We start from the raw sequence: 26245 nt of genomic DNA on the forward strand, positions 1-26245 counted from the left end.
TTCCATCTCCTTAACTCCCTTCTCTCTCTGTCACTCTTTTGGGGGAAGTGCAGACTCATACATGACCTTAGCTGACCCCAGAGGTTGATGACAGACAGGTGCGCAGAGATCTGCTGGAGATTTTGGACATGTTCAAAATAAGAAAATCGGCTCCAGCATATCTTTGCGAATCCCTATGAATACTGTACAAATATTCATGCCATATATTCAGCGGGTCTAATTTTTCAAACATCAGGACTTCTTGACTTCAGGAGTGGTTAGATTCGCGATTGTGGAGTACAGGACTAAAGGGAGAATTTATGCGTGCACGTCACATTCATGGCGGGATCAGATTTAACATTTTTAGGTGTTTTTGAATTCGCAAATGGCACCCAACTCGCAAAATTCACAAAAATAGAAGTAAAAACCTCACAAATTGTTCGGCATATACAGTAGCTAATGAATACAAATAACGTCAAGCGTTCAGTAAAGAACTAGAGTACCGTATTCTAGTATTAGCAGCGTATGTGAAATTATTTTCAAATTTTAAGAATTTGTTGGGCATTCGTCGGGCATTCGTCGGGCATTAGCTATAGTATGACGGGATGTTTGGGTTCTACTCTGCATTCTTAGCTGTCTCTTCAGAGTAGCTTGCAGATTGTGTTTTACTTGCCCTATTCTGCCTCTTTTTTTTCTCTCTCTCTGCCATGTTTCTGGCTGCAACAACTCCATTTACTAATATCTCCAAGTATTATACAGCTTGAATTTATCAGAAACCTACTTGCTAAGAAAGGGTTAATTTGATATCAATACAATTCACTATATTTACTCCTCTTGCCAATTTCTCCACCGCATGGTGATAAGACTAAGCTTTCATGAGCGCGGCTAATCAAGGAGGGGGAACTGGTGAAGAAGTAATGAACAAGAAGGGATAGAATTGTACTTTACCTGTATCCATAAAGTGATATCAGAAAGAGGAAAAAGAAGAATTGTTCTTCCTCTTCTGTGTTCTTGTTTGTTCTTGTTTTTGTGAAGAAGCTGGGGTGGTATTCTGAAATCCTTCCTAGGAAGAAATTTCTTCCCAAGTCACCATTTTTTCGTAAGTGGTATTCTGAAAATCTTCCTAAGTTTCTTCCTGTTTAAGTGTCTTCCTATAACTTTTTTCTTAAACTTAGGAAGAAACTTAGGAAGATATGCAAATGAGGATGAGATATGCAAATTTCTGACTTAGGAAGAAGTTGGTATTCTAGAATGCACGTATGAAAGAATTTTGGGAAGATATTTAGGAAAGCCCCACCCCTGTCCTAAGTGCGTTGTTAAGATATAGGAAGCTGCAAAGCATCGTGATAGGAGCATGTCATTCACTGAGGGCACATGTACTTTGATGCGCGAAATGAGCGTGAGAAAGGGGACATGCCGCGCACACATGTATTTAATCCTACGTCATAATAAATATGCAATTGTCATTGGTTGGTTCCTTATGATACGGCATTTCGTATTGGCTTAAGAAAAGATGTGGGCGGGGATAAGGATGGCCTAATTTGCACTAAAAAGTTCCAAGGAAGAAATTTCAGAATACCAATTCTGTCTTTTGTAGGCACTTCCTAAGTTTCTGACTTAGGAAGAAACTTAGGAAGATTTTCAGAATACCACCCCTAGAGTTCATTTCTCAACTTGAGTGTAATGTTAGTTGTCAGGTTAGGGGGACAAAGCAAGTTGACCTTAATTTCACCCATGATTGAAACTCTCTTCATTCCGCAGGGCCATCCACCCTATGCTACTCCAATGGATGTAGTGACAGGGGATGATGACGACGATGACGACAAGATGAGCCTATCGTCATTGAGTAGCGGTGAGGACACCAAGATCGTAGTGAACGCACCCATCCCGGAGAAAAAGCCCACTGCACCCATGAACAATATGTCGTACCCCATGCACTCCGGGTCGTGGAACTCCACCGTGAACCAAAGTAGCACCAGTGTGGTCAATGCGTGGGCAGCACAGATGATGCCACAGACATCCTCAGCGAGTACCTCTAGTGCCCACCTTCAGGAATCCCCCTCTCGGTTTGCCCCCAATGCTATGTTCCCTCCTGGATCGCCCTTCTCGCTGCCCGGCATGCCCCCGATGGGATCGCCCATGCCTCCGGCCGCCATGGAGGCCTTCTTTGCCAGCATGCGGCCGCCTTCCTCCACTGCCAACCAGAACGAGGCGATGCCCTCCATACCGCAGATGATGCACATGATGCTGAGTATGGGTATAACGCCGCCGTCCCCGCCCGAAGGCATGCCGGACTTCCTGGCCCGGGAGATGCCCAGCTTCCCACCGGAGTGGGGCAGCACCAACGCCCCCGCCATGTACCCAGGCACGCCTCCAGGTCTCCACAGCACTTCTGTGTCATCGTGGCCATCCATGCCGTACATCCCACCCTTCCAGGAGTCTCTTTACCCCGTCCAGGAGAGACCCAAGCGTGACCCAGAGAAGGAGCTAGTCAATGAGGTGCTAAAGACCGTCATCCAAGAGCTGAAGCAGATCATGAAGAAAGACCTGAACAGGAAGATGGTGGAGTCATCGGCCTTCAAGTCCTTGGAAAACTGGTGGGACACCTGCCAACTCAAGGCCAAAGCAAAGGTCAGCATTAAAAATGGATTAAAATGGCTAAGCCAAGCCAAATTATTGTGATGTGTATTGAATTCTTTAGTTTCATACTCTTAGAGAGGCTGCAACAATTTCACTTCTGTTTCACTATCATCTGGAGTAAGTGAGAGAGAAAGAAACTTGTCTGCCAACAAATGAATCTTTCAGTTTATGTATAATTTTCTTAATCATCCCCAGGAATTGCATTGAATAAAATAATGTGACGTAATTATGCTATTGTATGTAAGAGGTAAATTGTTGTCCCTCCGCTTGTTACAGCTTTGAGCTGTCATTGAGTCAAACAGAGCACTTGCTTAGGATAGTCCTGAACTGGGAGCAGAGGTTCTTTTTGTAAATGACAAATGAAAATTGGTTACCCTTATGTTGTTGGTAAGTTGCTAATGTGGCTCTTTGAAAAGAATGGTGGGCCCTGAGAATGGTAGAAAACCCTTTTCCCCATCCCCCACCCCCTATTTTCCCCACACATGAACCTTTGTTGTTGTCAAGATTTGGCTGTCAGCATGGATTTGCCATTAAAGAACATGAAACGGTACACTCGCCGATTGACATTTTGTGTGACAAATTTTTCCAACACCTGTAGGAGATGATGCAGCCCAAAGAGGAGGAGAAGGTGCACAAGAAGCCTCCTCCGGCCATCCCGAGCCTGCTGGATACATCATGGTCCAAGGATTTTGGAATGGAGGGCCTGGGGCTCCGGGCCAACATGCCTCGCATGCCTTCCTTCAAGGTACAGTGTGCCCTCTCTTGGGGGGCTGGATGGGGGGCTGGAGAGGGGGGGGGGGGTGGTTGAAGCTAGGATATATTCTAATGAAATTGAGAGGTTGCAGCTTGTTACCTTCTCAAATTCTCTATCTCCAGTGTTTAAGTATTGTCATTGTCTCTGCAGACGTTCATCTTTGTGTTAGTATACTGCACAGTACTATACTGAAGACAATAGAACTCTGTTACTGTCAATGAATGTTCATTTGTAGTACCGCTTTACTCATGAGCAGATAAATGTGACTGAGAACATGTGCACAATGCCATTTCTTAGATATGCTACAATAGTGTGGTTGAGAGTTTGCAATTACATTGTTAGTAGGGAGCTTAAAGACACCCAGTCGCGAGGATACATGGACATATTTCAGCCGCGGGCGGCAGCACGTAAACTCGCTTCCGAAGTTGCTACGAAGCGAAATGTGTGTGTGCGCAAGACATCCCTAAAGCAATGTATCGCGCTATAGTATCTCGATTGCTCGCGATCGCTTGCTGAGCGCGGGACAGTACGTTTTGTGTAATGTGAGTGATGTTCGCATGAGCTAGTAGCTAGCTGCGTATACTTCGTACGACTACGCATTCTCTTCATCGCATCGTCGATCGTCGTCACTCGTCAACTATACTGTAATCATCAGATCAGATCAGATTAGTGAGTGCAGACCACATTATAATAGATAGGGTGGCCATCATGGACGATGACACATCGTCATGGGTAGCGGATATTACCGCCGAGTTGTCTATTCTGAACGCGGACGATTGGGTCGGAGACCCTGCCTGTATCATGTACTTGCCCTGGCGTGTGTACATAAATTCAGGACGGGGAAGCGACTGTGCCCGTGCAGGGCCAACGGCCAACAGCCACAGTTGCACTGCACATTTATGCAGTATTTTTGCACTCTTCATTGTTTTACTAACTAATATGAAGAAGGTGAGCGTTGTATCACCTGCCTGGAATATACTATATGTAAGAAGCAATGCCGAAACCCTTTCATTTGACTAGGTAAACACACAGTTATAGTTCTGTCAGCTTAGCCTGGTGTGAATAATCTTTAAAAAAAAGACACACACACACACAAAGTGAACATTAAAACTCATAGATAAGTACGTGACAAATAAGATGTAATGCCTTCTTCAGACAGGAGCATAAAGAAATTATTGTCTATCTCCCTCTTACACAAACAAACAGAACACTATTGTCTCAACAATACAGTGTGAAGGATAACCATTATAAATAAACCTATCGCAGGTATCAGTATTTGAGGTTATGTGTGAAAAATGCCCTACAAATTAATGAAAATCGCGGACAGTAGACCTTTGTCCATAGTCAACTCAGTGTAACATCGCAAAGCCATTGTAATGGGTTAGCTTTCTACCAAACACTGATTAAAATACCAATCAGAGGCGTACCTTTGATCAACAAATAAGGGATGTGCCACGGATACCAATTAATCGTACTTGATGAAGCTCATACCTGTACATATTAGCATGTTACAAACTGATAGGTTCATATTGCCCCTTGACCTATGACCAATATCTGTATTAGAATTAAAACAATGGATTCTTATGAACTGTTGTTCATCAACAACTTCCACACCAATCAACATCCCTATTAGACACTCCTATATGAAGATGTGAAGGTAAATAAAACTGTAACTTTCACGTACAAGGGTATTGTACGTACACTACTGTAACTCTGTAGTTACTACCACTGACCTGACACTGTCGGTGTAACCAAACTTTAACAAATTTCAACTGTAAAGGATCAATTTTTTTTTCTTCAGAATTTACATTTCAACATACTTGTAGAAATTCACATGAAAAGATGTACACTTCACTGGATCACTTGAATTTGGTTTCAAATTATTGGACCAAATGCATTGGAAGTTTGACTATAAATGCAACATAGATGCCTGAAACTTTTGCCAAGCTTATGAAAATTACAATCTTTATCAAAATTCCTTAACCAAACTTAAAATGTAGGGCCCCTAAATATGATGAAAGAGGAGACTTTGCTATACAGTTAAATCAATGGGGACAAACAGTATTTGAAAGGCAGCCATGAAATCTGGCTATGCAAATTTAACCTGGATTGTTGACGCTAGCTGCTCAGGAAAGTGACCTCTCTGTATCTATCTAGATTCTACATTTGCACATGAAATACTTTAAATTCTCAATACTGTGATGACAAAAAACTTACCACTACTTGCGATTCCCTGACTAATGACATTTGCTGCCTACTGCTGGGTCAGTTTTTAAGAAGCGATAAACTGACCCAGCAAATGTCATTTCGATTACGGCGTTATCATAATTTGACATAAATGAGAACTTAGAGAAGTTTTTCGCGGAATTATACATAGAAAAATAGGCCTACTTGTCGATGAAACGCAAAGGCCCTAGCAGTTAAAGATAGATTAGAAAAAGTCATTCCACTTCAATCATTGATTCATGTAATAGACTTCTAACGTTACTTACACATCATCTGGATCTGGATTCCTTGAAGTTGTTGACTTGGTCAGCTGGGGTTGCTTGATTGGCGTAAGCCGTGGCATTACAATTCCACCGTGCATGCCGTAACACGAATTCGCACATTCTAAATTCCTGCAAAACTGTTCATGCAACTCCAGCAAGTGGAAAGCAAATTTTTCATCGGCACGCTGACGCTGAAGCTTCCCCCTCTGCCACTGGTCTCTTACTTGTCCTAAGCAGGGAGGTGAGAGGAAACCTCCCTGTCCTAAGCATGCTAAGAACACGTCTCTCTGCGTTCTCCACTCGTCGATAGCGTCAAACAAGTAGATACGTTTTACTCGAGTTGGACGGCTGTTTTGATCTCCATTGTGAGGTTTCATTACTAAACCAAAGCCAAGGCTAATCCGAAACAGTACACGCATACCACACACATTATTGATATTGACATACCGGTACCGACGACTTTATACCAACTTTGTTATGTTCCGATCCGGCCCAACATACTGTAACACAGCTGACGCAGCAGACAATTGCCAATAAGATCAAAACAACCCGCCATATGGCCATGAGCATTGCAACTTGCTATACATGAAGTTTAGAGTTTTAATATTTCTTCATCAAAGCATATTTATAAATACCAAATATTAAACAACGTAATATATGAATGATTTAAAATATTGTTATATAATATTTTCAGACATTTTAAAATATTATTGCTTAGATTGCTGAAATTGGCACCATAGTGCAAATAAACAGAGACTGCAGCCAGATACGTACGTACGTACACCACACAGCGCTACTGTTGTGTCGCGACGGGGACCCGTAGGAGAGATTTTCATGCACATGGCTGTTGTGCGGTTTTGTGCGTGCACCCATTCGGCCCCATTCGGTAGGTATTCGGGCGTCCATGTTGAAATTACAGTGGACGGCTCGCACGGCTCTCGTGCCCCATCTGGTTTTCGCTGGTGCGCTGCGTAGCGTCGTGTTCGGCATTCGGTACGTACGGGGGTACAATAACGGGAGGAGCAGCTTGTCGTGCTTTTCTACTGAGCTGCGAATCGCCTGCGACGACCGATTGCCTTTAAAGTCTTGACGCGCGGATGTTTGAGACGACGAGTGTGCGGGACGTTCTCCTCTTCCCTGCGTCGTGTTGAAAAGTAGCTTTAGATTACGCTGGGACGCAACGTATAAAAAATAAATCTCGCCCCCATATGATCGGTGCATGAAGTAGCTCTACGTTGCAAACTGTGCGGACGTAAAAATAGCCCAGTAAGCATAGTGAAAAACTCAGGCGACGCAAGCTAAAAATAGATTGACTTGACGCGCGCTTCTGCGCACGCTCAGAACATGTTTTTCCCTCTGAACGTCTGTGCGTCTAAAATCTAAAGCTCCCTAATGTGTGTGGTAGGGTTGATAAAAATATTGCGTTCAAAAGTGAGCATCCATATTGTGTTCTTTATTGGAACTTCATAGCTTGTAGGAGAAATGAGAATTCAGATGACAAACAAATCATCCATGCTTTGAAACTGCCAGGTTTATTAGGTCAATTTAGGTATACACTGACTCTAAACTGGTGTGTAGTCAAGTTTTGCAGCCTAAGTAAGCTGTGTCTATATCATGATGGGCTATTCAATAGATCTATGTCTCACTGAGGCCAAAGAGTACCACTGAAAATTGCAGAGTTAGGGCAAGCAGTTCGTTCCTCCAGTCACTCCACTCATCAAGTGCTGTTTGTTTGGGGAATATAGGTGAAAAGGAAACCTCCGTCCCCGCCTCCAGAAGACGAGATAGAAGACGAAGATGATGATGTTGAGACGGAGGATGGTAAGCCATCGAGGAAGAGACCGGTCACTCCACCACTGATTGACGATGATGATGAGGATGATGAAGACGAAGTCATGTCAGGTAAGATAGGCTTTGCTTTAGACAGTCCGCTGAAAAAAATTAGAGAGAATAGGAAAGGCAATTAGTGAAAATAATCTGAATTCAGTAAATATGTTGAGGGACTGTTGTAATTGGGAGCCACTGTATTATAATCACATGGCTTGCAGAATACACCATGAAAGATAGCTTCACATGTTCAGGTTTACACCGATGTAAAGATTTACAAGATTGCTACAGAGACACCATGAGAATTATGATTTGCTTTTGCCATCATATGAAAGTAAATGGCACCTGTCTGAAAGGTCCTGTTGGGGTTTGATGTCAAAAGGTTTTGCATAAACAAAAGGTACTGTTTCTTGTGTATGCGCAACATCTCTGTACCCAATTTTCTTTGAGGTTTGTTGTATCCACCTTGATTTCAAACCAAGCAGACACGGAGAGAGATGAGACGACAAGCCACACCTCAGAGATTGTGATCGACCGGGCGGAGCAGGCGAGGAGAGCAAGGGACCTCATCTATTCATCCAGCAGTGAGGAGGAGGAAGAGGAGGAGGAAGAAGAGGAGGAGGAGGAAGAGGAGGAGGATGCTGAAAAGGGAGAGATGGAGGAGGAGGAAGAGGAGGAGGAGGAAGAAGGAGATGAGGAAGAGGAGGAAGAGGAGGAGGAGGATGCAGAAGAGGTAGAGGATGTTGATGAGGACACGGCGGAAGATCTGGAGAAAGAAGTGGCGGAGGCTGAGCCTCTCACGAAAGAAGAGCTGGCAGTTGAAACCAAAGATGAGAAGGAAGGACTAGAACCTAGCGTTTCCAAGGCACCCAGCAAACCAGAGGAAGAAGGTAATTTTTTGGGATGACATCTAACATAATCATGCCATTATGAAACGTGGAATAGTTTTTATTAAAATGCATATGTCATTCTTAAAGGACAAGTTCACCTTCCTAGACATGTGGGTTGAGTGAATGCAGCAATATTAGTAGAACACATAAGTGAGAGTTTGAACAAAAGCGGACAATCCGTTAAAAAGTTATGACTTTTTGAAGTTTCTGCTCAGTCACGGCTGGATGAAAAGACTACTATAGCTTGTGATGTCACATGAGTACAACGATATAAAGAAAGAATAAAGAAAATTCAACATATTTCCATTTTTCTCGCATAACAAAAGAACATTCGACTTCTCTCTTTCAGAAGGCAGGGGGAATAATATTACCCTTAACCCTAATCAGGCTGGGCTTTTTTGGCTATGCTATATCTGGGGGGGGGGGGATTCCGCCCCCCCTTCAGATCTCGCCTATGGAACGTGCGATCGCGCCGAAAATTGGCACACACGACGCCTGCGACGTATTCTATCAAAATGTATGGTTGCTTCCTCCGAAAATGTTTTCTTATATTTTATATTAATTAATTATTGTAATTTATGCATAAAATCAGTTTTGGGCTCTAAATCACTTATTAATGCTCCAATTAAGCTAATTTCTTTTTTAAAATGTTTCTTGTGTCATTCTTCTGAGACATAGGATAAAAAAAATCTGTATCGAAATTAATTTCTTATGTATTTTATTGTTTTTTGAATTTCTTATGTATTTCTTTGTTTTTTGACCTTTTGTTTTTGTTTGTTTTTTGGCCAAAATTTGTCACAGACATTTTTCGAAGCATTATTATGCTAAAATAAATTAATTTCGGCCATTCTAAGTGAAGATATGAATTTTTATGTGAATTAATTGAAAAAACACAATTTGCATTGGATTTGCACACAAAATCACGTTTTGGAGCAATTTTGGGGTTGACAAATTTTTTTCGAACGGGCGTCGCGTCAAAACGGTACGCGCGGGCGCAACAATTTGGGTCTCAAAAGTTGCGCGATACTTGAAAGAAAAAAGTCATGAAACATCGCGGCGGGAGCTTATCGCGTTGCGAAGATATTGCGCGAAACGTCGTGGGGGGGCGGATTCCGCCCCCCCCCCCAGCCTGATTAGGGTTAACATACGTCAGTAGCAAGTCGAAGAAATGTGCTGTTCATTCAAAGAGTAAAGTTTTGTGTGTTGTGTTCTACTAATATTGCTGCATTCTCTCAATCCTTATGTATATGAAGGTGGACTCGTCCTTTAATATATCGCAGCATGATAGCCAATTACTTGTGAAGAGTGATCTGGCTGGTGAATAATAATTGTAAGAACGTGATGATTGCTTGAGAGCAAAACATATTGATTTTAATACTGACCTAAAGACAAAGATAACAGTACAACATAAAAACTATGCAGATTAGTACAAACTAAGTTACGATACGAATACTTCAGATTCACAACACAGTGACATAAATATGTGCTGTTACAAGTGTAAAATGCATGGAATAATATGTGACATGGGTTTGATAAGCAGATACAGATTGAAGAATAAAGAAGATATATGATGGCAAGATTGAGTTATCAAAAGTTGTGGTATAAAGAGAAGACATAATGATTCATGCCGTGATTTCTCCCCCTACCTGCCTGGCTGCCTGGCTGGCTGCAGACAAGAAGAGTGGGTCGGAGAGCTCCGAGGATGAATCGGACGATGACTGGAGCAGCTCGTCCAGCTCCGAGACGGAGTCCTCCAGCTCGGACTCGGAGACAGAAGAGTCAGACGAGGAAACGGAGGACACCGAAGGGTGAGGCCAAATAGTGTGGTAGACTCTCTCTGTCTACCCCTAGCAGGGCATTATATCTTTAGCTACTTCTTGATGAAAACACCATGACAGATTTCCTCCAAACTTGGCAGGTAGCATCTCTAGGTGGACAGGACCTCACTTTGGTGCCTATTTAAACAAATGGACCCGAGGCCCCGTGGTGATTAGCCCTGGATCTATCATGTACAAACTTGAAAGTACATTCACTCGTGTATGTACTCAGAGCATTTCTTGCATGCAGGGGTGGGGTGGGGGTGTACAAAGAGACCCCATGCCCCCCGAGTTTGCTATGCTCTTCTGCAAGAATGCATGGAAAGAAGCGCTGGATCCACTTGATATCTTGTTCTGTTATGGATTTTTTGACGGCATGAAATGAGTGTAGAGAAACAGATATTGAAGAGAGAAAATATTTCTCATGGGTCTTCAGAATGTTCAACAAATAAAGTTGTCAATAAGGTTTATACAAAGTCTTCCTGTAGTGGAAATTCCAAATTGAATTGATAACTAAATTGCCATGTATGAATTATGTGCCAAGCACATCATAAGGTAAGCAAAAGCTTAATGAAATTGTATCTCCCTGGGAACAATACATGCAAGTAAAAACAAATCACATTCTCTGTGAAGTAGAGTACTGCCTGATTCATTTTCTGCATCTCTTTATTTCATGACAACAGATTTGAATTTTTTAAATGACAGACTGGTTTGATGAAAAGGTATGTAATTCTGTGTTTTGTTGTCCCCGCCGAACGAGTTCGAGCAGGGGACTATGAAACGGGCTCCGTACGTGTGTGTGTCCGTGTGTCCGTCCGTCCGTCTGTCCGTCCGTCCGTCCGTGTGTCCGTGTGTCCGTGTGTGCGTCCGTGTGTGATCAAAATCTTCAATTTGCTACTTCTCTGTCATTTATTAGCCAATTTTGATTCTGTTTGCTTTATATGATAGCACTACATGGGAGCTTTGAAACTTCTACACAGAATTTCAGTCGTGACCTTTGACCTTGACCTTTGACCTATATTGTACATTTTGCTACAAAATGCTACTCCTTCGCCATTTCTAACCCGATTTCGATTCCGTTTGCTTTATGTGATGGCACTAGGTGAGGGCTTCAAAACTTCTACACAGAATTTTGACCTTTGACTTCTTTGACCTTTGACCTTGAATTTTGACCTGTATTGTACATTTTGCTACAAAATGCTACTCCTTCGCCATTTCTAACCCGATTTCGATTCCGTTTGCTTTATGTGATGGCACTAGGTGAGGGCTTCAAAACTTCTACACAGAATTTTGACCTTTGACTTCTTTGACCTTTGACCTTGATTTTTGACCTATATTGTACATTTTGCTACAAAATGCTACTCCTTCGCCATTTTTAACCCGATTTCGATTCCGTTTGCTTTATATGATGGCACTAGTTGAGGGCTTCAAAACTTCTACACAGAATTTTGACCTTTGACTTCTTTGACCTTTGACCTTGATTTTTGACCTTTATTGTGCATTTTGCTACAGAATGCTACTCCTTCGCCATTTCTAACCCGATTTCGATTCCGTTTGCTTTATGTGATAGCACTAGGTGAGGGCTTCAAAACTTGTACACAGAATTTTGACCTTTGTCTTCTTTGACCTTTGACCTTGATTTTTGACCTATATTGTACATTGGCTACAAAATGCTACTCCTTCGCCATTTCTAACCCAATTTCGATTCCATTTGCTTTATGTGATGGCACTAGGTGAGGGCTTCAAAACTTCTACACAGAATTTTGGCCTTTGACTTCTTTGACCTTTGACCTTGATTTTTTACCTATATTGCACATTTTGTTACAAAATGCTACTTCCGGCGGGGACATATGTTACGCACCGCGTAATTTCTACTTTTCCTTGTTTTGCTTTTTTTTCGGTGTCTGCTCAGGAAATCTGCACCAGCTGTTTTACCAGAGTCAAAGAAGCCAGAGGAAAAAACTGCTGCAGAAGCAAAGGGGAGGACGGACTTCAGGGACACCAATGGTGACCGCCTGGGAGCCTTCGAGATCCTGGTGGAGATGGCCACGAAGGAGAAGAACAAGATGGAGGAATCTTCGGATGCTGACCGGTCGCTGGACGACCTGGAGATGACGGACATCCAGGCTGCCCAGTCGCTGACCGCCCTGCGCCAGCTCAGCAGCGACGCGGCCGAGGTGGGAGAGATGACGGCATTCAAGGGCGACGTCCGCGAGGACACGTCGGAGAAGACGCTGTCGGGGTCGGAGGGTGAGGCGGACATCGTCGACGTGGGAGACTACAAGAATATGCAGGTGAGCTCACAGGTTTGATTGAAAGGCAATTAGAGTGGGATTCTTGGTGTGGACTTGTGATACGAGGGAGTGGATATTGAAATGCTGTTAATCCATGTGCCAATTTACAGTAGAATCTTTAATCATATGGATGAATATTTCTCAATTGTGGCAATGCACAATTGCTGCAAGCACAGGGACTATTTGTTCAGTAGGACACATGTACTTACCTCAAAGAGGTTTGCCATTAGAAATAACAATTCTATTCAGGTTCAGCCTGGAGAGTATCAATAGTCATGTCAGAAGTTATGTCATACAAACCATTTTTTAATAGGAATATTAGCCAAGACTTTGCAGTCATTTATCAGTGTTTGTCAGATAGTGAGCTTGATGCAATTTTTAAAAGAAAGTAGCTTTGATCACAGTTTTTATGTGATATCTGTGTCTGGCTTTTCAATGCTGCAATTATCAGTGCTTCCTGACTGTTTCATCTTTAAAAACAGAGGGCAGTTGTAGTCCTGGAGCCACTGGCCATTCTAGACCACACCTACTGCCAGAAGGTGGCAAAGACTCCCCTCGTTCCAGACACCCCGGAGGCTTCTAGTGAACTCAGGCAGGAGGTCGCCAACACTAGCGTCCTGTCAGAGAAGACGACCAACATCATCGCCTCGGACATCGCCAAGGCAAAGGAGAAGGAGGAGAAGGAGAAGGAGAAAGAACGAGTCAAGGAGGAGAAGCAGCGGCAGAAGGAGGAGAAGAAGAAGAAGGCCCGGAAGCGGAAGAATGAGTTGGCTCAGATCCTGGAGGAGAAGGTGGCGGTGCCAGAGCCCAAGGCCCCCGAGTTCATAGCCCGCAACTACTACGAGGAGTGGAAGCTTCTCTACGAGTTCCTGCGGACGGGAATCGACCACGAGGATGCCTTCCTCATCAGGAAGAGTTACGAGGCCCTCCTCGAGGCGGGCAAGATCCACTGGCTGAGCTACACCCACTGGGTGCCCCATGGACATATCCTTTTCATTCACAGATTTTACATCACGAGAGCACAAAACTAGATTTCTGTAAATGCCATTTTGTTCATTTCCTTTCACTGTTATCCTAGTAAGGCACTTTATCCATATTGCCGCTCCCCAGCTGGGATGATAAATTGCGTACCAGGGCAATAAGCCTGAAGGACAATTACCCTCCGGCTAAATACTGGTTTACTAGTGATAAGGTTAGAGTAATGATTAGGGTTAAGATTAGGGCTAGGGTTAGATTTTGGGTTAGGGTTATGATTAGGTTCAGGATTAGGGGAAGGGGAAGGGTCTGGGATAATTGTCAAGGGGGTAATATCCCTAGACCCAGTAAATTAGTACCTGATACGAGTTGAACCTCTGTTCATTTTCTCCCCTCCTCACCCACTAACCATCTGAGGCTCATCTGATCCAGAAAATACATTATTTTCAGCTATAATGCACAAAAATAGAATGTATCTACAGGCATACATATATTCACAACAAAATGCAAAATGATAGATAAAAACATTGGCATTATCATATCCGTAAAATTTCTTTATCTTAAAAAAACCCCAATAACTTGTATAATGGAGAGAGTGTGGGCAGTTACTGCAAAAGCAGAAATTTCACGTAATTTTTCCTACTCTCCTGGGTCAGATGTTTTTCTCTTTCGTTTATTCCTTGGAAACAAAACATGAAAAAGTTTTACATATGAAAACAAAAACAATATTTGCGTGCTGTTGTTTCCGTGCTACTTTCTTGTTGCACAAATCGCCAGAAATTTCCACTTTTACAGTAGCATGGGTATATATGTGCATTCGACAAGTGTCTCTGTGAGTGTGTGTTATATGCTAATTAGTGTCAATGCCTGTGGAGTTTTTCGTTTTTGCCTCTTTGTGGTTGTGCGTTTGTTAAAGGACAAGTTCACCTTCATAAACATAAGGATTGAGAGAATGCAACAATATTAGTAGAACACATCAGTGAAAGTTTGAGGAAAATTGGACAATCGATGCAAAAGTTATGAATTTTTAAAATTTTTGTGTTGGAACCGCTGGATGAGGAGACTACTACAGCTTGTGAGTCATATTATGCGTACAACAGTATAAAGAAAATGTAAAAGAAAATTCAACATATTTTCACTTTTTTCGCATAATAAAAGAGCTCTTGACTTGCCTCTTTCTAAAGGCAGGGGGAATAATATTACCCATAACATTTGTCGGTAACGAGTCAGGGGAATGTGTACTTTTTTCAAAAGATGGCATTTTGTGAAATCCTATACTATAATACTCGAAGTTGTTGTTGTTGTCGCGGCCTTATGTATTTCCTGTTTTATTCCGGCGTTGCTGGATTGTCTATCTCCTCCCGAGCCGTCGGCTCCGGGCAGCTGCGACCGGTGCCGTCGGCCGCAGGAGAGTATCCTGCATCGAATGGCGCGGGTTTCGTCCCCTCTCCGCCTCCGTGTCGACGTCGAGGACGAAAAAGAAAAATTAATTAGCTACATGCATAATTCATTTTTGTGCGTGACGAAAGAGCCGAGCGTTTTAATATTCACCAATCCTGCGCTGGACCCCTACTTTCTCGATAGTGCATCATTTATCTGGCAGAGACAGTGGGATACTAAAGATGATGGGTGCAGCGAAATCTTTGACATCTTCCGGCGGACACGCAGGCACGCACACAATGTACTCTCGAGTGGGCACGGTACGCCAGTGTGTGGCTTGCGCCTGTGTGTATGTATTGACGATGGTTACATGAAACACTACTGAGTATCTGCTTTCGCGTGATGGACTCTCATAATTATCGTATAATACACGGCGCGCGCGGTCATACAAGGACATTTACGTACAGTGACGTTCGCCATTGGCATTGGCGTGCCCTAATGAAAACAACGAATGCTGTTATTTTATTGTATTTTGCACAACTGCAGGATACTATACATATGCGGCTCAGGTACGTCATTTAGTTCCTCTCACCTCCCTGCTCTCAAGCGGGTATCATTGTACTCAGACTGTTTAGGACGGCTAAATATCCACTTAAATTTTGTCCTTGCCGATCGTATCCTTCCATATCAGATTACACGCGCCGCTGTCCATTCATTTACTGTAGGGCTGCTGTAACATGAATATTCATAAGATGAGCGGACGTAGAGGAAACCCTCGCTTTGCCGAACGCTTTTTTTTTTTTGAATTTCCAAGTGGAAATAAAATGGGTAATTCTATGGTCCATCACACCAAGTTTTGTTGATAAAAATAAAGAAGAGGGAGCAAATGAAGACAAAAATATTCTTCTTTCTCCCATAACGAGGGAAAAGAGTTAAAGAAAAAATACGAGGCCCTGAGATGCATGGATTCCAACAGGTGCCTACTTATTAAACCTAATGACTATAATATGATCTCCCCCTCCACAAATGATAGTGGAGATTATAGTGGTAATATAATAACGATAATAATAATAATAATAATAATAACAATAATGATAATAATGATGATAAAATGTACCTGTGTCTGAAGCAGATAAACGGGTGGTTCTATGATCTATCAAACCAAGGTTTGGTGATAAAAACTAAAAGAAGAGAGCAGTATAGTGAAGACGAAAATATTGTATTTCTCTCGGCACAATAGCAACAAAAACACAACTGGGGTAGTCCTGCTCAGCACAAGATTGAGTATGTTAGTGCAGTGAAGCAGTTTTGGACAGTTTGCGCAGGACTGTCTTCAGAAAAGCTTTTTATCAAGAGCAGAAAAATGGGGGAAAGAGATTTTTACAATTCTTAACAAATTAACATTTCTGCCTCCCTATGTTGATCATCCCTATATTATGACTCTACTCTCTCCTCTCCCCTAATGATACCTCGCTCGGGTGACTACATTTGACTACATTTGTTTGACCAATATTGCAATTTTATGTAGCATTAAATCCTTGAGTTTTTACCTTGAAAATTATAAACTATTTTGTTCATTCCGTAGATTTTATTATAATCTCGACATACTGAATTTCGCATGTGTTTCGTCATCTTTCGTAATTAGCATGTTGCACTAAACGCTTACATTATTTCTTTGGAATTTACATCCTCCAAGCATTGCTTTTTAGTAGGTTCCTCATATTTACACATCATTGTATTACATGTCCTTATACATTTGTGAAATTATGTCTAAAATTGACTGTTGTGTTAAACATATTTTACTTCAAAATCAAATGGAATATGTAACCTGAATATGAAATGTGAAATTTGGAACATGATTAAAAAAATAATAATAATTATGAAAATGTTAGTAATAATAAAAATGATAATAACAATAACAATATTACACTGTAATAATGATAATAAGAGAATAGGCCAACACAAATTAATGGGGAGGGGTGCTATAATCCATAACTAAGAGTGGGCGGAGGAGACGCAAACAGGTACTGGATTGTATTAACGTTTAAAAATAAATATCAATGATAACGAAGCTATTTGAAATAAGTAACCTTGAGAGTAACCTTGACATGACGGACAAAAAGATTCACTATCCTTGACCCATAAACTTTTTTTCTGAATTCCCTTGAGTCATCCCCATGTCAATGAATTATATGAAATAGCAATGAAACCGAATGACTATGATCTCCCCTCCCTGAAAATAATAATAATGGTAATAATCATAATCATAATCATAATCAATGATTATAATGATAGTAAAAACAATAAACAGTATCAATGAGATATAACAGGCGGTTCTAGATCCATCAACCCAAGTTTTGATTATGAAAACAGAAATGAGAGAGCAAATGAAGACAAAAATAATCTTTGTGTATTTCTTCTGTCATAACGTGGTTGAAGAAATATTAAAGAAAGAATACGAAGCCCTAAGACCCATAGATTTCCACGGGTTTCTTATACTTATAAAGCCTAATGACTATATGATCACAATAATAATATAACAGTAGGAGCATAATAATGATAACAATATGATAATAATAATGATGATGTTTAGTCTGAAGTATATAAACGGATGGTTCTCTGATACATCGAACCAAGTTTTGGTGATTAAAAACAAAAAGGAGGGAGCGATTGAAGACGAAAATATTATATTTTTCTCTCATAACGTGGGAAAAGAAATAGGAATGAAAAAAAAATGCGATGCCTTGAGACCAGCCGCGGATTCGCTCGGGTGCCTGCATGGATGCAAGAACAGGGGGTATAATTAATATCAAAGTCATACAGTGTCAATAGCATCTCCCCGTTCAGACGGGAAGAATCTGTGGGCAGAACTTTCGGAGAATCTCATCAAGCGTTTTTTGGTGATTTTTCCCTGAATGTTTGTTTGTTTGTTTGTTCTGCGAGGGTGAAAATGTGTGTGAGGGGATGGTGGTCATGAGTAGAAGAGAGCACAAGTAACTGTTCTTTTTATTTCATCAATAAAAATGTGTAAAATCGTATATATGAGAGGGAAAAAAAGAGTAAAACCCCTCAGACCCGTGGATTTCCACGGGTGCTGCTAGTTCTCTTTATATTTTCCTTATATTGTTGTACGCATGTGACATCTGAGTTATTCATACACTGCAGTAGTCTTCTCATCCAGCGGTTACTGCACAAAAACTTCAAAAATTCATAACTTTTGAACGGATTGTCTGATTTTCCTCAAACCTTCAATGACGTGTTCTACTAATATTGCTACATTCTCTCAATCCTTATGTTTATGAAGGTGAACTTGTCCTTTAATGTTACTTTCTGTTTGTATGTGTGTGTGTGTGTGTGTGTGTGTGTGTGTGGATGTATGTGTGTATAGGAGTGTGTTTTGGACATTGACTGTGAGTACACTGCTGTGTACATCACCTCATACATCTTCCTTGACTCGCTTTCCCCTCACTGACGGCCCATGCTGACCCGCCGCAGCCCAAGAGGCGGAAAACCGACGAGGAGACGCGGGTTCACGTGACGGGCACGGCGAGGACGGAGGGCTACTACAAGATCTCCAGTAAGGAGAAGGTCAAGTACTTGACCAAGGCTCGCACTTACGTCCAGGAGAGCGTGACGGACAGCAGCGCCCTTGATGTAAGTCACTGAGCGTTGGAGATTGCCGCTCCTAGATGATTTCATATTTTCCATGCGAGATTATGGAGATCAAGTATAGCTGATGATTGAAATAGATTTTATTGCTACATGAATGTTTATGAAAATGTTTCAAAAGGCCAGTGTACTAGTGTAGTCAAATATTGTTAGGCGAGAATGATAAGGGTGTTACGTTGCCACTAAAGCCATAATGCTCGAGGCACCTTAACGCCCTTCTCATTCTCAGCTGATGATATATGGATGTGTTTTGTGCAAACGCCCAGTAGCAAGCTATTCCATGCACTCGTGCGTACTCGGTGCATTTCAATGCTTGTGATAGACTTTGTATATGTTAGTTGTTGCTAGGTAGGGCAAGCTTTCTGGTTGCTAAGGAACATCCCTCACAGGTTATGTGTAGAATCTGAATACATTTACAAACCTTTGTTCCATGGAAACTGAGAAAGTCTTTGTGAAAGTTTTGTGTTTGTTTGTTTGGTAGTGTGTGTGTTAATACTGTATTTTGTGTTAACGAGTGGTACTTTCCAGACAAATTGTAAAGTAAATCTGTCGCCTCCTTTGACTCCCTAGGAATCTGTCTCCAAGAAGCGGCTGGATACGTCCAGGGACGTGCGGTCCGACCAGCGCCGATTCATCGCGGCCCTCCAGCAGCAAGAGGGACCAGTCTCGGACCTCCTCAAATTCAACCAACTGAAAGTGAGCATCTCATCAACACCCTGACCAGTGGCGTATCCAGGCGGGGGCACAAGAGACATGCGCCCCCTCTATTTTTTGAGAATCACTTATTGACCATACATATTATCAAATGCTAAATCTATGAAAATTGTCATCTGCACCTCCTCTATTTTCAAATCCTTGATCCACCACTGCTGACCTTTTTTTGCACATCAAATTTGATTTTTGTTGTAGATTTTTTTTTTTCACACATCCCCTCCCCCATAGAAAGGTTCAGATTTTGGCACTAATACAAATACAGTATATACAATTTTTTTTTCATTTTATTGCATGGATAAGCACATTATTGTGTTTGATTTCAGCCCAGAATTTCCAGCCAAGCATTGATTGTGAATTAGAATAATGTACAAAGTAGATTGATCCAGGCAGTTGCACAGATGTTTTCCTTGTAATTCATGTGCAGGGTATGTCTATTGATTATCACTAAGTTTATGTCTCATGTAGTACTTCTAGTTTGTGATAAAGAAACTGAAATTTGACTAAAAAATTTGAAAAAAAAAGAAGACAAATTCAGATAGTTTGCATGAACAAATATCTTAGAAATATCGCTACAAACATACGTCAAGTGCTATAACTTCCTAACAGAACGCTTCTACACAGAAGCAAAGACAAACTGTTAACCCCATTGCAAACTGATGCATACAATTAACCTTTAAACAAACAAAATACAAAGATCAAGCCCATTCATCTCTCAATGCCTGAATGTTTCCCTCTGCAGTTCCGCAAGAAAGATCTGAAATTCTGCAAGAGTTCCATCCACGGCTGGGGCCTGTATGCCATGGAGCCGATCGCCGCCGACGAGATGGTCATCGAGTACGTGGGCGAGTCCATTCGGCAGAGCATCGCCGACCTGCGCGAGAAGAACTACGAGCGCATGGGGATCGGCAGCAGCTACCTGTTCCGAATCGACGCAGAGGCCATCATCGATGCAACCAAGTCAGGGAACCTGGCGAGATTCATCAACCACAGCTGCAATGTGAGTGCTAGGGATTTTCAGTTTCAGTTTGTTTTATTTCTCCACTAGTACAAATGAAAATAATTATGACAAATTCAACAATTTTCACATCAAAATATAAACAGGAGTATTCAAAAGAAATAAGATATAATTATGCGTATGATGTGCGGTTTATATATTTCTTCGTATCTTAAGGTATACAGGTGGAGGAGAGTCTTATCAATAATGCTGTTAGCTTGACTGGGATAACAGCCTCTGGGTAATATGGTTTCTTACAGCTCTCCCTTATTTTCATAAACTGAAGGAATAAAACACATTTATACACGCAGATAAACAACTTGGAACTTCCAGTTGTTTTCAGTGTCATATGGGCAAGGAGGAAAACACAAGGGGAATATATCAAGACAGAAACGAGTTTCATGGACAAAGATTGGGATACCTGAATAGGAAAAAGTTTAGAGAAGTTGGGGGAAGGAGATTTGTGTCGACCCAACAGAGGTTTACCAGAATGTGTTGTGCCAGTGAGGAGGAATGAATATTATCTCCCAAAGTATTACTTTGAGGAGTTGTATTTGACAATTTAGGTTTAATCTAGTGTCTGCTCATTTGTCAATGTATGATGACTGACTTTGATATTTTTCTGAGATGAAATCTTTCTGGGCAAGAGTTCTAGGGTAAAGGTAGCTTCACCGTTTCTTTGTCAAGGACTTTGGACGTTTTTATGCCTCCGCCAACGAAGTGGCCGGAGGCATTATGTTTTCGGGTCGTCCGTCCGTCCGTCCGTCCGTCCGTCCGTACGTACGTCCGTCCCGTTTTGTTTTTGTCGATATCTCAAGAACCGTGTGGCGGTTTTACATCAAACTTGGTATGAGGGTATAACCTGGGGGGATAATACTTTGTTTAGATTTTAGGGTCACGGGGTCAAAGGTCAAAGGTCACAGGTTATTTTGTGAAAAAAGGTTGAAATTTCATGTTTTTCTCCATATCTCGCAAATGATCTTCATGGAACTTAGTATATATGCATGTACCGATGGGCAGTGATTATCTAGGGAAGTTGGGGGTCATGGGTCAAAGGTCATGGGTCAAAGGTCAAGGTCAACTCCTCAAAATATCACTACTTTCCTTATATTTATGCAATGCCTGAAGGATTTTTTTTTTTAAAACTTGATTTATGCATGTATAACCCAATATATATTCTGCAGGAAGTTTCTTGCCAAAAGGTCAAAAGTCAAAAGGTCAAAGGTCAAGTGAAAGTGCTAAATTGCACTTCTTCCTCCATATCTCAAAAGTAACTCAAGGTATTATCATGAAACTTACATATTTATGCATGTTCTACCGAACAGTGATTCTCTTTGGAACTGTGAGGTCAAAGGTCAAAGGCCAGGTTTAGATGATACTATTTTACCATTTGATACTGAAATTATACTTTTTCTCAATACCTTGAAAATTACTCAATGCATAAACTTATGAAAGGGTCAAAAGTCAAGTAAAAATCATCAGTTCCCCCAAATACCTGCACTCTGACGTTTTAATCATTCATCCAATTGAACCTAGTTCTAGGAAAGTGAACATTCAGCACATTTGTGGCAAACCTGTCATTTTAATATTTTGCCAATTGTGTGAAACTGTCATCACACATTGTCAAGACATTGTACTATAGACCTATTAGGAGAACCATGCATTATTGCGGAGGCATACACCAGTCGCCGTAGCAACATTTCTAGTTTACATTATTAAACGAGACCTCTGGATGATTTTCAGACTTTTACATTTGAACAACTATAAATTAGTCATACTGAATACAGAGTTTCAGAATTTATAGTGATTTGGATGAGGAATAAGAATGTTTTCAAAATCTATTACAAATTGCAATGAACAAGGATGATGACATAGCAGCCTCACCATAAGAATGCATGAGTTGGGGCTCTAGGGAGCAGAACAAAAGAAGAAGGCATGCATAGATTCTGCACAGGTGAACTTATTAAGCAAGCAGTATTTTAATGGAATTACACTGCTACATTTCTGAAATATGTGAGGCTCTATGTCATCAACATTGTTCAGTGTAATTTGATTGAGATTTTCAATTTATTGGTTTCTCTGCCTAAAGGGGAAATCAAGTCCAAATATAAGTTAGTCTGATGAAAAAAGACTTAAATATTACGAGTTCAACGGTATAAATTTGATCAAAATTGGATGAAAAATAAGGAAGTTATGACATTTTGAAGTTTTGCTATTTTGGGGGGAAACAGTTCTTGAACAGTCAATATGAATATGCAAATGGCAAAGTGAGCAAGTCATTCCCTCACAACTTACCATATAGTTTGTACATAAAATTGTGAAATTTCCAATTTGTCATTCAAATGCAATTATGCCCGAGGCTCAAATCCTCATATATCTAACTGACACTATTCTGAAGATATTCAACCAGGAATAACGTCATGTTTCAGACTTCAATGATGGACTGTAATGTTGAATTTTCATCATTTTTTGTACACGATCAATGGAAAATTGTGAGGGTATGACATGGTTAGTTCACTTATTTGCATATTCATACCCACTATACAAGAACTGTTTTGAAGAAATTAGCAAAATTTCATGACTTCCTTATTTTTCATCCAATTTCAGTCAAATTTTTACAGCTGAACTCGTAAAATTTTATTCTTTTTTATCAGACTAACTTACGTGTATATTTGGACTGAATTTCCTCTTTAAGGACCACAATAAATTCCACAAATCTATACATAGAGCTGTCGATTTATGTACTACATAATGTGAAATTATGAAAGTCGTCTGGAATGCCCCTTCAAGGGGTTTCTGTGACAATCTGTATTCAAAGCACGCAAAAGGTTAAGAGTGACTGCTGTGTCTCACTGACACACAGTGCAAATTCGTCCTCATTTGTCTCTAACGCTAACATTCTGGCTGGATTTTTATTTATTTATTTATTTTTTTTTGCAGCCCAACTGCTATGCCAAGATCATCTCGGTGGAGGCGCAGAAGAAGATTGTGATCTACTCCAAGCAGGCCATCAACGTCGGCGACGAGATCACGTACGACTACAAGTTCCCCATCGAGGAGGAGAAGATCCCGTGCCTGTGCGGCGCCTCCCAGTGCCGCGGGACGCTCAACTGAGGACGGACGTCGGCTCCGCGAGTAGGGAGAAAGAATACCGTACCTGTGGGTCCAAGACAAACTTGTGCTCGCGGAAATTTTGTCTCAATGCAATATGGATGGATGGCCTTATCTTGGTCGCCATTCAAGAGCATCGATGTGAAAGTATCCACGAAGAAGGAAGGAGTGGGAGATGTTCTGAAATGTTGAGACATTCAATGCCCTCACAGTATTTCTACTAGTGTATGATGTTTCATTGTGATAAAGTGCCAAGAGTGTTGCTATGATACTTTCTTCTTTTTTCTTCTTCTTCTCCATCTTCTGCTTCTGCTCCTCCTTCTTTTCTCCTTTCCTTTCTGTATTCTTCTTTCTGTTTTCTCTGTTGTTCGTTTATTTTTCTTCCTCCTCCTCTTTTCCTTTTTTTTTTTCATGGGGAGGGAAATTGATGGGAAATAAAACATGCTGTCATGTGTGCAGGAATGTCACTTAATTAAGTTGTGTGGGTTTTGATACTTACGTCAGTCACTGTGGTCAGTTTGCAGAGGTCTGCTGCATAGGGAAATTTTGAAGTAAGCTTACACATTTAAAAAAAATTCTCCTTTGTTCTTTTGTTGTTTTCTAAGGATGTGTTCTATTTTTGCTTTGCTTCATGTTGGACAAGAAGTCTGTCGTGTACTCATCTTCCATCTTTCTAAGTAATGCCGGTCAGTCCACTGTCCAGTCCACAGTCCAGTTCCTCTTCCAGATTTGGCAATACAACACCGTAGTTTACTCTAGACATAGCTTGAGCCAGTCTCTTGCAGACCCTTAGACATGGGCGTAGCTCTACAGTTGAGCGAGTTTAGAGTTTTGGCTATCGTGGCGATTATTTTTTTTTTTTCTTAGCTTTTAGCTATGTGTGAACTTAACCTGTTATTGTCCTTTCGACAACTGTCTTTTTTCAGATTCTCTTGAATACGATTTGATGGGGAAAAAAAAGACTGACATAAAGGAGCAAGCTACCAACAAAGGGACATTCAATGCATTCCTAATCTGAAATGTTTAGTAATTGAAATTACCATGGCAACAGCCACTAATTGAGCAATTGTTGCAAGCAGTGGTTGACATTGTTGCAAGGTATATCACCCATGAATCTTTGAACTCCTAAATGGGGTATGGGGTATGTGCTAATACCAATAATTTTTGAAAATCAAATGGGGGGAGGGGAATGATGGTATTGTGTAATGGCTTGGCAATATTAGAAGTGCATAACGAGACAAATTTGCCAACAAGGAAGGGTAGTTTTTAACCTAAATTTAAATGTTGCATTATTGTTGTTTTGATCACATTATTGACAATGTCCACTGCTTTTGCCATCATGACTATATCAATTCTGTTTGATTTCCATTGGGGGAGAAGTTCAAAGCAAATATCAGTTGTATTCATGGAGGGAAATGCAACATGTTTATAATCTGGAAGTGCTCTGTGGTACGCCTTTATGAAGATTGATCCAAATTGTGACTCTGTCTAGTTTTGCGTTGCAGCAAGTGTTATGACTTTAATGAGAGACTCTCATTTGAAAGTCTCGTCAGAACCTCTCACCTTTGCGTGTACAGATTATTCTCTTCATCGCTGAATTATTGTGACAATGCCATATCGTCAGTCCCTTATGTTGCAGTGTTTTGTATGAATTCACTGCAGCGAGGTGAAAAAGGTCTTCAGTACCCCTCAATGGTGATCTGTGCGCAAGATTTCTCCAAGACCAAAAGCTCCCAACTCATGCATAGTCAGAGAACATGATGACGACGCTCAGTTCAAGTTTGTTACGAAACACCAAGACATATTTTGTCACAGCGGTCTACAACTTCCACCTGTCTTAGCACTGCATCATATTCTATCTTTAACTTTTGTTTCATGTCTATCAGAGCAACATGGGGAGCTCCTTTGTTTAGACCCCCCCCCCCCCAAAAAAAAAAAAAAAAAAAAAAAAAAAGAGAAAAGGAGAAAGCAATGCCAAGGTAATTCATTATGACTTCCATGAAAGAAATGTGCATCATTGGGGTGTGTGTATGTGAGTCCCTGTATTTCTAGAACAATTTGAAACTCTAACAGCGGGATCAACATTTCAGGAGTTGGTATTGTGGTGTTTATATGTGTGTGTGAGTGTTTAGCTTGGAGATGATTACTAAAAAGCTAACCTGAGGATGCTGTACTATGCCAACAGCGGTAAAAGTTTAAATGATGGAAGTTTTCTGCATGGAAAATATGTTTGTGAGACAGAAAAAAGTATGCACATTTCTCTGACTGTTTTCAGTTACATCTAAAAGCAGCAACAGCAAATTGGTCATTTGTATGAAGTTGTGGCTGGACTGGGCTAATCTCAGTCCAGCCTAAGTGAAAGGTGTGAAAAGAGAGAGGAGAAATCGTCTTTGGGGATTTGCAAACTTTCCAAAATGTATTGGATGAAAATGCACCTTCCCTGTATCCAAACTACTGCCATATTTCAAGGGATGTAAACCGAGGAATCTTAGTGCTAGGATTGAAGCACTTCATTACAATTGTTCTGCTTTGATTTTGTGTTTGTTTTTTTGTTTGTTTGTTTTTTGGTGATGGTTGCGGTAAATTCACAAGATGCCAAGTTTAATGTTTTGTCATGTGAAAGGGAGAAGGGTCCGAACTCTTTCAGAAGCGTGTGAAAATGAACATCTTTCTCTTTGTTGAAAGGTCAGTCGGTGGTTGGCTGATTCTACC

General features: G+C 41.1%; 1 pseudogene; it reads left to right on the forward strand.

The window, feature by feature from the left end:
* LOC139713555 (uncharacterized) overlaps positions 1–23556 on the forward strand; it is a 30721-nt pseudogene extending 7165 nt beyond the window's left edge.
* The last annotated feature ends 2689 nt before the right edge of the window (positions 23557–26245 follow it).

This window comes from Diadema antillarum, unplaced genomic scaffold (assembly GCF_040938485.1).
Source record: "Diadema antillarum isolate AM-2024a unplaced genomic scaffold, OU_Dant_1.0 seq00002002_RagTag, whole genome shotgun sequence".
In the NCBI taxonomy this organism is placed as follows: Eukaryota; Metazoa; Echinodermata; class Echinoidea; order Diadematoida; family Diadematidae; genus Diadema; species Diadema antillarum.